The sequence below is a fragment of the Nelumbo lutea genome, chromosome 1, assembly GCF_056320005.1.
Source record: "Nelumbo lutea isolate HS-2025 chromosome 1, American lotus-T2T, whole genome shotgun sequence".
NCBI lineage: Eukaryota > Viridiplantae > Streptophyta > Magnoliopsida > Proteales > Nelumbonaceae > Nelumbo > Nelumbo lutea.
The window spans coordinates 58,818,434-58,831,673 of record NC_142684.1 but is presented as its reverse complement, the minus strand read 5'-3'; the positions used below and the strand labels follow the sequence as shown (position 1 = coordinate 58,831,673).

Sequence of the window (13,240 nt, the reverse complement as noted above, 5' to 3'; positions counted from 1 at the left end):
AAAAACATGCTTTTCAAACCAGTAATTTAAGAAAATGTTTTTGGTTTCAGTTTTAGAAACAAAGAAGAACACAAACCAAACCAAGAACATGTTTTCCATGTCATTGTTTTAAGAAAAATTTGTTTTCAAATTCAGGTTTGATTTATGAGTTGAGCCACTTTATATCTAGCTCCAATATATATTCGGATGATTTAAATATTTTGTACTCAGGGGGTGTTTGTTTTTTGGATTTTGAGGGGGGAGTTGGTCAACCAAAAAACCTAAGTGTATTTACTTGGATAAGTGTATTTACCTGGATAAATAACTTACCGAAAAACAAATGGGGCCTTCGAATTTTAACCCACGAGGCTGTTGGGTTTCGTCTAGAACTTCTAGCTTATAAGGATTGAAACTAGTGTTCTTAAGTCTTCTCCGGTACGATCCTTAGCAAGAGCAAGCAATTTTCCTTTGATTTCTAGGTTTGAGCAGTCAAATGAACACATTAAGCATTTTTGCTCATGACCTATGTGTGCATGGAACATGGTTTTCAAAACTAGACTGGATTGAATGGTTGGCCCGGAAAAATCGGAAACCAGTCAGGTGACCGGTTTTGTTTTTTTTCAAAACTGGAATTTTTTCAAAAACCGTTGATTTTGGTCAGCAAACCACTGACCTTTTTGGCAAAAATGAATATAGTTCAACTTTTGGGTCAAATGCGTTAACATTTAATGTCATAAATAAATAATTAAAATAAATAAAATACAAAAATATAAAACTAAAAATACATAAATACATAAATTTTGGAAAAAACATTCAATCACATGTATATTATTACATAATTATTATATTAAACAAAAAAGAAAGTGTGACATATTAGAATTATTTTTATACACAAAAGTATAAAAAATTATAGAAAAAATTGAACACATATAATTGAGCACATATATAATTCTATACTTACACTATCATTAAAAATATTAGTAAGGTTATAAATTTTCTTTTGACTAAAACATTTATTTTTTGAATTTAATCTCTATTTAATTGTGAGGTTTAAATTGTAAATTGAATTATTACTTTTCATTTCATTCAATTCCCTCTATTTAAATCTTACATTTATTTGATAAATGAACCAAGAAAAAGATGCACCAACAAGATAAAATATTACAAAAGGAATAATCTAGGCAAGAAGCCAAGCCTTCTAATGATACTTGAAACTTCACAACTCGATCCAATTATCACATATTTAGATAATGTGTTTATGTAATTAGATTTGGATTTTACAATCTGTATCCGATTAATAATACAAAATAAAAATTATAAAAACAAAAAAAAAATACATATTTATAGAAATTTTCAGATACACTATTACTATCATTACCATCATTTAGAATTGCCACATGCAAAGTATATGAAAATACACTTTGTAAAATGTGAATTAATAACAAAGTACATAGAATTTAACATAACTCTGTATTTAATGTTCAACCAATATTAGTGAATTCTTTGTAGTTGAACTCCTTTAGGCTCACTTTGGAAGGACTACAAATATAAATATGTAGAGTACAAAGCCTTGTATTTTATATTATTTTGTTTGTATTTGTACTATACTTATTTGTATTTGCATTCCTTTCAAACCAAGCCTTAAGCTGTATTTGGTTGTAGTGCAAATAAATTTGCACTGATGCAAAACCATGACAGATTGACACTACAAATGATTTGAGTGTACATTCTGACCTATTTCTATTTCAAATTTTAGCTTATTTTATTTGATTACAATACAAATAAAGTAAATTAAGACATGGTACCAAAATATAGTAAAACCCAAAATAAAATTAAATAAGAATTTACATTTTTTAATGTTTTTGTTTAAGCGAATAAAATGGTTGAACCAAATGGTCAGACCATTCTATTTGCAACTTAGTGACCAGAATGGTTTTTTATCTGGTTCAAATCTAATTACATTACCAATATATAAAAATTGAAAATTTCTTATAGAGAAACCCTAAAATCCATGGGCTTCTGGCTTTGTGAGATGGGCCCACATGGATGACTCAGCCAAAAAGGTGGTTTTCTGGTGAAGTTTGTTTTTGTAACTTCAAAGCCGCTCAATGAAAGCAACTCCATCGAACCTTTAGCCCTCCCAAATGGGCCTCAAATAAATTTCAAGATTTTATAAACTCAAATTTTCTTTGGGTAGACATGGTCCCGACACAATTATTAATCGGACTATTAGGTCTAGGGATGCAACGCTGATTGGCCCAAATTAGCATTTTACACTATTTTGGGCTGGGTCTATTCAAATTTTAAAAGCCTTACTCAAACCAGTGCAAATTGCAACTCTGACACTTAAAACTTTGAGGGTCCGCTTTGTTTACGGTCGGAATCGAAATCAAAATTTTTTAGAATTGGAATCAAAATGGTTCATTCTCATAATCTGTTTGGTTCAAATAGAAATGAGAATGAGAATTGGAATCATCAGTAATGGGATTTTATTCCCAAGGGAGGGGGAGGGAATGATTATTCCCTCAAATGGGGGAATGCCATTCCAACAGGAATGGGAATGGGATTCCGATTCTGTCCAATCAAACAGTTAAAATCAGAATAATCCATTCCAATTCCGATTCCACACCTCTATTCCTGTAAACCAAACGGGGCCTGAAATTGTTACTTTTACAATAAAAATATCAAAGCCTATTAAATTAACAAATTCAGTGACATTTAAAAAAAAATAATAGTTAAATTAGTGAGTGGAAAGAACCCACTCTTTTTGACAAGGTGGGATGAAATTCTTATTCCCAAAGGGAGAGGTTGGAATGATCATAGAATTCCATTGTGCTAAGAATGGAATTGAAATCCATTCCACCCAATTAAATAGCTGGAATTGGAATGTGCCATTGTGGTTCCAATTCCACACCTCTATTCCTGTAAACCAAACGGGGCCTGAAATTATTACTTTTACAATAAAAATATCAAAGCCTATTAAATTAACAAATTCAGTGACATTTAAAAAAAAATAATAGTTAAATTAGTGAGTGGAAAGAACCCACTCTTTTTGACAAGGTGGGATGAAATTCTTATTCCCAAAGGGAGAGGTTGGAATGATCATAGAATTCCATTGTGCTAAGAATGGAAATTGAAATCCATTCCACCCAATTAAATAGCTGGAATTGGAATGTGCCATTGTGGTTCCAATTCCAAACCCCTGTTCCCGCAAGCCAAATCGACCCTTAAATCTTCACAAGATGGAAGATCAATTATTGCTATGTTTTCTAAGAAGATTGATTATGGAGAAGTTGAAGGTTGGCCTCCAGTGCAATTAAAACTTTGTCGATTGTAGTTGAAGGCTCGATGTGTCAATTGAGAAAATCATGCTTTCTAATCTACACTCTACAACATGGTTTTAAAAAACGACTCGGAAATAGAATCATTCTAGCTATCAGTTTCTAGGTTGATGGTCTGACCATTTGGTTTGAACGGACGGCCTATTCTAATAAAAAACTAAAAAAATAAAAATAATTAAAAATAAAAAACAGCCAGAAATCGTTAAACAAATCAATAGTTTAACTGCTCGGATCAACGTGTTATTGACTTTTTCAACGGTTTTTGGCCAAAGATCAAGTTTAGGGTAAAATGGAACTGATTGCCTGGACGGTTCCTATGCCAAATAGTTCAACCGTTCGGGTCAACAACATATCAAAAACCATGCTCTACAAGCATAAAGGAAAGTTCCATTTTATAATAATATAAAAAATGTAATACCTTTTTTTTGAGAGAAACAATCCAAAGCAACTTCAATTAACTGGGGAAATCAGATACAATAAGATCATGAATGAAGGTTGGAGGAGAAGAAGACCAAGCTCTAGTGATTTGGATAGGACAAGAAAATTTCACTAATCTATGTGCAATTGAGTTTGTTTGGCGAGGAGAGTACTGTAAAGGTGAACTAGAAAAAAGATGAGGCCAAACTTCTGCAATCGCCAATAATATGGCGGGCCATCGTGGTGTTGGTGGTGTTAGGGAATCGTCCAATAAGGATGTTAACGGGTCGGGTTTGGCATGGGTTTATCTAAAACTAACTTGACCTGACCTGTCTTAAAATGCATATTTTCTGAAACCGGACTGACCTTATAGGGTTTAACCCAATACCAACCCAATTCGACCCATAGCATTTCAACTGTACTTTTTTTAACACATTTTGAAGATCTAAATTCCATTAATTTAAGTTATAAAAATTGTTTTATAGATTATAAGGTGTCGTCTTTCCCATTAAAAAAAGACAACCAAAATTAACATGTAAATGAATATTAAGCTTCAAGGCTATAGAATTATAAGTCAAAAGTTACAAAAATACTTTATATATATGCATGGTATCATGAACCAATGGGGGTGGATCAGCCAAAACTCAAACCTGATATAAACCCAACATAGACTGAATAATCAAAACCCTGACCCGACCCTAAAGCCGAATATATCTGACCCTAACAAGCTGAGCTTACCATTTAACCCGATCCATTGGCATCTCTACCCTCCAGCAGAAGCTTCATTGAAGACAAACAATCATTTTCTACTTGGAGAGGGAAACTAATGGAAAGGCCAGCTTTAAAACTTCATGAAAAGCCCAGGCTTTAGATGGTTTAGGGGGTGCACATAGCAAGACGAACCATGGGGTGAGCACTAGTGAGACTATTGTCCTCGGTCCACTACATGGAGTTGGAGAAGCTTGATTAAAGGGCGTGATCTTCTTAGTAGAGGGCTATTTTGGCAAGTTGGTACTAGGGAGACTATAAAAGTTTGGCAGGAACCTTGGCTCCCTACCCTTCCTGTGTTTAGAATTCCGATGGTTGACCGGTTGATCCAGGAATCGGTCAGACAATTGGTTTTGATTTGATCAGAAATTCATTGACTTGGATTATGGTTTTTGACTATTTTTTATTGTTTATTTTTTTTAATCAGAATGGTTTGTCCATTCACCAAATGGTCGAACTGTTCAGTCAAGGAATCAGTCCCCAAAATGATTTCGTGTCCGATCTGGCTTTTAAAACCTTTATGATTAATGAAAATTTTCTCTTTATTGGTACAAAAAAAAAAAACCTTTTATAAAACAAATAAACCCTCTCCACATTATAACTTTGTTTAGAAAAGGGGTGGACTGCATGTGATATGATAATTTTTAGGTGTACTTTTTGGATAAAAAACCTTGGATTCATGCCCTTTCACATTTTCCACTCACTTTAAAATGTCAAGTTGAATTAGATGGTAGTTTTAATCAAGGTTTTTAAAATCAACCCGGAGAATGAATTGGTCAGGGGTTGGGTTCCCAGGTCAAATGGTTCGACCATTTGAACTGAATGATCAGCCCGTTCTGACAAAAAAAAAATAAAAAATAGTCAAAACCATTCAAACGGTTAATTGCCTGGGTCATCGGTTTACTGACCAAAATCAACGGTTTTTGGAGAAAATCCAGTTTTGAGGAAAAATGAAACTGGTCACTTGACAGGTTCCCGGTTTTTCCAGTCCGACCATCCGGTCTGGTCCGCTTTTGAAAACCATGCTCGGAACATCACAAGTTGCACTCTGAAAGTCCTCTCAAATGGGCACTAGCTTCATTGAAAATTTGATTTATTAGCTCAGTTAAAGCACAAATTTGGCTTTCTAAATTTTCCACCCAACAATAACTTCTAGGGTTTATGTGTGGGGTTCAGCTTGCAAAGCCAGAAACCTCTGCATGAAAGCCTTAGTGCCGCTTTTGGCTTCGCAAGATGAGCCCCACACAGAGCCTAGAATCTCTGTTTGGTAAACAAAATCTGAAAAGGCAAAAGCATGAAAAGTTGACTTTCTGATATGACTATATTTGGTAGTTTCTCCGAAGTGGCGTAGTCAATGCTGAAGCCCAAACGGACCCTTAGTCAATGACGTGGGTGTTGGCTCGTTACTACTAGGAAGGATCCGAGCAGTTGTGATTTGTGAATGTCGTAAGCTCTTCTCAGATCTCAAACATCTAAAAAAAGGTGACGTGGCTTTGTTATCCACCGTCGGAATGGAGGGAAATAACATAACGTATTCCCCCGGTTGAGTTGAGATGAAACAGAGGATGAGGAACTGGTCCAATACAAAAGAAGAAATAAAACAAACAAGCATTGACCAGCAGGGAAGAGTCTATCATTACGTGATTTTTTACTGTAAGTTTCCTGCTTCAAATCCAAAGTCTCCTATCTTTATCTTGCAAGGTCTTGATTCTGATCAACAAGACAACATTTTATTCATATTCACATCTGCTTGGTGCATTCTTTCTACGTAGAAATCTAGCCAACAGCTGCCCGTTCATTCATTCAACAGAGAAGAAGAAAAAGAGAAGCAAAGCAAGAGAGAGAGAGAGAGTTTAATTGGGTAAGGATAGGTGAGAGTGTGTGTGGGTGTGTTTAATAAGAGAAGAGAAGAGTCAGAGCTTGAATGTCCGAGATCATATTTTTCTTGAGCCTCCTGAGGTGGTGCCTGAGCTTGTAGGCTGTAGCCGGGTCAGGAGCTTCTGGAATGCCACTGGCTAGACCATTTACTGCTAACAATGGTAAATATAAATCTAAAATCTCTCTCTCTCTCTCTCTCTCTCTCTCTCTCTCTGTTTTCTTTGATCATTTCTCATCTCTTATGAAAGATTTCGAACTTGGGTTTATAGCAGAATTCTTGTTTCTGATTAATATTTTTTCTCTTGGTTTAATATTGCTCCCTATTTTTTTATTTTTTTATTTTTTTTATCTCTTGGCTTCATTTGTAGTGTAAAGGAAAATGGATCTTTTCTCTCATCCCCTGAATCCCGAGGAGTGCGCAAAGATGAGACTGCTAAAGGAACTGCAAAGCATGAAGACAGAACCGCTGGATCATTGCAGTTGTGGGCCTGTGGAAGATGACATCTTTGAGTGGCAGGGAATGATACAAGGGCCAATGTATACCCCATTTGAGGGAGGCCTTTTTTTTCTGTCTATCAGCATCCCTGAGAATTACCCCTATAGCCCTCCTCAGATCAAATTTAAAACTAAGGCAAGCATTTCTTTTCTTTTGCATTCTTTTTTAACCGTATATCTTTGGTCTGAAGTTCACCAGTCACATGCTAAGTAGAGTTTGAGGACTGAAATGTGCCAAATTTTAAAGCAAGCTCTTTGTTCTTTTTTCACCAAGCACTCCACCTTTAAGAGCAGAGTGCTGTACATTTGGTGGCCTTTTGCCGGTGGGATGATAAAATTGAGAACAGAGAAACACAGTAATTCTAGAATTCAATCTAGAAAATGACGGAATGGGATGGTCCATAGAAGAAACACATAATTCAATATTATAAATTTGGCACCAGTGGCAAGAGGTCACTACTGAAAACATAGTTGCTAATTCATTTACCAGATTGATTTTGTCTTGGTAATGACTTATCAAATATTAAATAATAGAGAAGTTGGAAAAAGAATGATTTTCATAAATGCCAACTCACTACTTGAGTTATTGTGGAGGAACAGTAGGACCTTATCTCATTTTTGCTTAACTGTTTCCTGGAAGAACTATGCTATTCTTTTAATATCATAATGGATGTCCTTTATTTCCATTACTTAATTTTTTGGACACATTAATTTGTTAATTATATAGTCTAATTTCTACTTACTGTTTATGCAGTATTGACACAAACTGAAAAGAATATGTCAAACATAAACTTGGGGACTTTGCCCCTCCATTGATTGGATTATCCAAAAGTAGTCTCTGTTTTTACTGCAGTTCTTAAACCACAGTTTTATAATATTATTACTACCATTATTAATAGACTTTGCATATGTAACATCAGAATGGAAAAGTCATACACAATTCATTTTCGATCTGGATTTAGTGTAAGGTTTAGCACATGATTCTGCTGCAACAAGTAGTTGCTGCAAACATACTTCTTTTGGCTCAGTTCGTTTCCAGTGCCAATTTTATTTGCACTTGCAAAGTTTGTTTACAATGCGAATTTCTTTAGGCTGCCTTTGTTTGTAGTGCAAATGCCAAGTCGATGGATATTTGTACTCTGGTTCATTTTGCAAGCATTTGGTAACAAAATATTTGTGTACTGAAAATGATAGCTATCACAACTTCCAAGACATGTTTGCATTCAAAATGAGGGCAATGGTTACAAACTTTGCACTCAAAGTTGGTCAATGTAGAAAAGGTGGATTCCAGTCTTGGAATTCATGTTTGTACTCATTACAAAAAAAAAAAAAACAAAAAACATTTGGCAAGAGTACAAAATTTATCAATGTAAAACTGAACCAACTATGCATTTTCATGAACCAGCATATTTGTTTTTGCATTGCAAATAAATTCAGCTGGTGTAAATGCATGGAAGTGCAAATAGGCTGAATGTAGATTCTGGTTTACCTTTGCTTCATATTTGACTGTCTTATTTTCATGTGAGAACCAAAATAGGAAATAAAATGAAAAGATAATAGAAATAGGAGGGTTATTTGTTTGTTTGGAAGGAACTAGGAAGCAAGATGATGTGGTCTACAGGAAAGTCGTGCAAATTTTGTATCAGTTTTTGGGATGCAAAATTTGCACTGCTAATGAGTGCAAACAAGACACGAAATGCAAAATTTTGTATCAGGTAGGACTGTAGGAGTGCAAATCATAGTTACAAACACAACGATGCAAAACTGAACTGGGTGTAAAATATGAATCTGATTCAGCTTTGCACTGCAAGTGCAAACAAACAAAGCCTTTATAATTAATTTCCCTGAATAGTTCTTCAGTTTGGCCATATGGGGTCGACATCTTGGATCACCTATTTATTTTAAGCATGCCATTTCCAATGCTTTGGGAAACTTTCATCCTAAATGTGTTTCTCCTGTTTTCTAAATTAACATCTTTTATTGAAGAAAGCATGTTACAAAAGTTTCCCGTGGCATTATCAAAAACGAACTCTGAAGACTATCGAGATTGATATTTCAATGCTGTATGAATTGTAGGTTTTCCATCCAAATATTGATGAACATGGCACCATCCATGTTGACATACTCTGGGATCAGTGGACTCCTGCCTTTACTATTCAAGGGCTGCTATTTTCAATATGGTCACTTCTTCTTGAACCAGTTGAAGTTGATGAATTTGACGACCATCCAATTGCTCTTCTTTACAGAGATGATAGGGCAACATATGCAAAGAAAGCAAAGGAATGGACACGGGAGTATGCAATGAGCTACTAAATTACTTCCCCTGTTCCAACATTTCTTAGTAGGAGCTTTCATTACTTCCCCTGCTCCAACATTTCGTAGTAGGAACTTTCACCTGCAGATACTACATTCAAATGCCATGTAGAGATTGCAAGATACAGGCGTGCAGGATTCTCTTTCCAATCACAGACAAATACATATATTTCTATTATATGCATACATGTGTACAATGAAAAGACCAAAATTTTCTAGAGTGATGGTTTTGTTTTAGATTCTACTTCTTGGGCTTGTATTTATTATTGACTTACATTTTCAGTGAATTTAATTACATTCTCCATGAATTCATTTTGATGGCTATTTAAGCCAAGAATCTAACTATTGATGAACTCAAAATTATGGTCACTTGGCAAGATTGTCTGAACATAATTGCTGAACAGACCAATTATAAGAGCTACCTCCTTGCCCCCTTGGAGGGCAGGGGTTGATTGGGTAACCTGGATAGCTACCCCTATTAAGATGGGTTTGCTATGCTCCTAATTGGGTTAAGGCTGGGTTGAAGTTGTAGAATGACAGTTAATGGGCTTTGGGTTATGATGCATTTTACTTGATAACTTCCATTCCATGTAGATATCAAGTTAAAGTATTTTTATCATTTTCCCTTATCATTCTTTTTTGCTCATTCTCTTGTTAAAAAATGGTCTCACCCCGCCTTCTTCCCCCCCCCCCCCCACCCTAGCCCGCTCTATACATGGTGTGGATTGGCTTGAGATTGAGGTAGTTCAGGCCTTGGGTAAAGTCCAAGCTGCAGTAGCCTTACCAGCTTACATCCCTAGTTGCTTTTTAGAACTAATATGAACCCACAAAAGGCTAACTGTTGAAAGCCAACATCAAAGTGGATTTGTCAATTTAAAAGAGCAAACTAATTAGGTGGAACAGGTATGCAACAATCCTTGCAAATTTATAGTCACATCAAAATGATAGTTGAGGGACCATTACAAGAATAAATATATTTCTAAACAACTGCAGGGAGCTGCAAAACTAAAAGAGAATATCATCCTGCTTGGACCTAATGATTTTACAATGTTTCATGTAACATAGGTTAATAAGCTATCTAACATTACAGGGGATAATTACCATCCAATCATTGCTTAAATGGTAACTAAAAGCAGAAGCTGAAATAATATATGTTTTTTGCTCAGGCCTCATGATCAATAATTTTAGCAGATGGTTGTGGTTTCTGATCATGAGACCTGAGCAAAAGAACATCCTGATGTACACACTAAGGGCCTCGAGTGGCCTGGATCAAAACATAATCAATAAATGGTGATTAAAACTCGATAAAGAGCAGCATCTATTGGGTTCACCAAACATTGGATCTCTGCAACATTAGCAATGATGCTCTGGAAGGGTATATTGAATAATTGAACTTAAGGGAGTGGTGAAGTTGATGCTGCAGAATTAATGAATAAACTGTATATTCCAAAAATCCATGTGACCAAGTGTCTGCAATTCAACAGTGACTGGACAACTCAAAGAATTCCCCAACTGACGGGCGTTAGAGAGAATATATATATTGAAGTCTAGCCTGGAATGCAAAATAATCAACTTCATGGACAAGAACTTTTAATTCAAATTAAATCATGCATGTTGGTTTCAAAGGCTTTCACCAGACTAAAAGGGAATCTCTTCGGGATTAGACAATGGCTTTTTTACCTAGTCCAGCCATGTAAGGTGTGAGAGAAGCACATGGAACAACCATGGTCCAAGCCAGACTAGCCCCTCTCATGCAGATGAAAATGCAACCAAATGGGTAAAAACTTAACGTACAGCATGCCAGCCGTTATAACCTATTTAGGGTGAAGTTCTTTGGCGATTATTTATCTCGGAATATTACTTGGAGAAAGGGAACAATGCATACATAGAGATGGACACAATCCACATAGAAGTGAAATCTGCTTTGAGTCCTGTGGAAACAATATAGCCAAACCAAAACCATATTGGTGGCAAATCCTACAGACATAATCTAAAGGAACCAAATCTCTTGCTATTCCTATAGAAATCTATTAAAACCACCTTGACTCATTGACCTTCAGGTAGAGGCAATGAAGAACTGAAGAAAATAAAATAAAAATCTAAAAGATCAAATGATCGCAACTAGAACCTACTTAAAAGAACTTCTACATCGGTTACCTGGTTTCTCAATTTACCTGGCTCTAAACTTTGTAGGTTGTAACCTTTTGAATGGGCCTGGTTAATTAGGGATAATCTTCTAAAATTTTTTTTGTTTCTTATGTTCATGAATCTAAGTTCCCAAAATTATACAAAACTAAGATGTACAAATTTTTTTCTTTTCTTTTTCAGTTGTACAGAATATCTACTTGCTACCTTATAGGTCCAATTTATAGGGTTAGTCTCTGGGTCCTCTCATGACTTCGCCTGGGGGATCCTTGGAGGCTTTAAGTCACACTAATAATATTCCCCTTTTCCTTTTACTTCCTCTTTTGTTCCAATTTTTCTTTGCATTGTTGACTTTCTTCCATCCTACCCAGTTCTTGGAAAACAAAATGAGACAACCTAATATTTTAGACAAATTTCTTCATAGGTCCCATATCAACTAACTTTCTTGCTGATGCTTTGGTCAAGGTTTGGATTGAATGGAGTGACCTTTATCTGTGTGCTGCTCTTCCTCATTAGAGAGTAAGGTTCTCTCTATTCTACTTCTGTTGATCTGTTTGTTATGTTATGATGCCGCGCTAGCCTATCTGCAAGTCTTTTTCACACTGTCTAGCTCTATTCCTGCTATGGGCTTCACAATTGTTTAATGATTTTGTGCAACAACAACAGCAACCCTTTTCTATTACTTCTGATTTTTTTCCAACTTTTCTTTGCATTGCATTTGGCTTTCCTTCACTTTCCTACCAAATGTAAACATAAGATAGGATCTGAATTCATGGAAAACATGAGCCAACCATACACTTTATATATGAAGTTCTTCACAGGATTGAAAGGAGACAAAGAATGGAGGATATAGATCCTAGTTTTATGGAATTTGTATTTGTTGTATTTGTTAGAGTCAACTATACAGGGGTAGTTTTGTCTTTTCAGTATATTATTAGTGTGATGTAATGTCTATTATGTTCACGTTTAACTTATATGTCCCATACTTAATTAGGGGCATAATTGTCTTTATGTACTTAATCAGAAACATATAAATACAATCTGGCCGACTAGAGAAAGAACATATTCTCTAGATCGAACCAGTTTTCTCCTCCTTTTCTTTCTCTCCTCTCTCTTTCTTCTGTCTTTATTCTCTACTAATCTAGGGCTGAAACCAGTACAGATTTGTTCTCTAACATGGTACCAGAGCCACTATAAACAGTTCAGGTTAACCCAGAATTTCCTGGTTCGTCTTTTGTCCTAGATTTCTGCAGAGATCTCATCGGTCCCTTGGAGTTTCACAGAAAGGCTGAAAAGGAGTTTTCGTTTTTCCCTTTTGGAGGTCTTCATGCCTCCAGTTGGTTGTGTGGTGCTCGTTTCATGTGGTTTGTAGAAACCCTCTAATCGATGGATCGAAGAGGGCTGTTTCAGGTGGTGTGGTGATCAGATCAGTGCTGGACTGATTTGTGAAGCTCAAACAAGTAGGTTAATGGGTGATACAGTGTGAGATAGGTAGTAATCAGTTTCAGGTCTGGTAGTATGTGTTTTGGTGCATTTGGGTATCTTCTATGGTGCTGAAACAGCAGGGCTGTAGTGACAGTTAGGGTTAAGAAAGAAAAAAAAAACATGTGTAGTGTGGTGGTTAGCAAGTGAAGTGGTGTGAAGTACTAGTGGGTGGAGTTTTTTTCTTTTTCTTTAAAGCAGAAGAGGGAGACAATAGTGGACATAAATCTAGTGTTATCATTCCCCTTGATTATCTTTGTGTGCAGAGATGACCTCTATTAAGTTGAATGGTGAGAATTATGTACCTTGGGCTAAGCCTGTAGAAGTCTTTCTTAGGGCTAAGAAGAATGTGAAGCATGTGAAAAAGGAGAAACTCTCAGCCGGTTCTCAAGGTTACACCGAGTGGGAACAAGAAAATGCAC

At 35.8% G+C, this 13,240-nt stretch overlaps 1 long non-coding RNA gene across 2 annotated transcripts; it reads left to right on the top strand.

Moving 5' to 3' along the window:
* Nucleotides 1–6,089: 6,089 nt before the first annotated feature.
* LOC148874736 (uncharacterized) lies at nucleotides 6,090–9,496 on the top strand. 2 transcript variants are annotated; one of them, XR_016104723.1, is made up of 4 exons: nucleotides 6,090–6,158; nucleotides 6,278–6,544; nucleotides 6,752–7,014; nucleotides 8,955–9,496. It is a non-coding gene; the product is annotated as an uncharacterized LOC148874736 (long non-coding RNA). The 2 variants fall into 2 exon arrangements; XR_016104694.1 differs by lacking the exon at nucleotides 6,090–6,158 and having other exon boundaries at nucleotides 6,185–6,544.
* The last annotated feature ends 3,744 nt before the right edge of the window (nucleotides 9,497–13,240 follow it).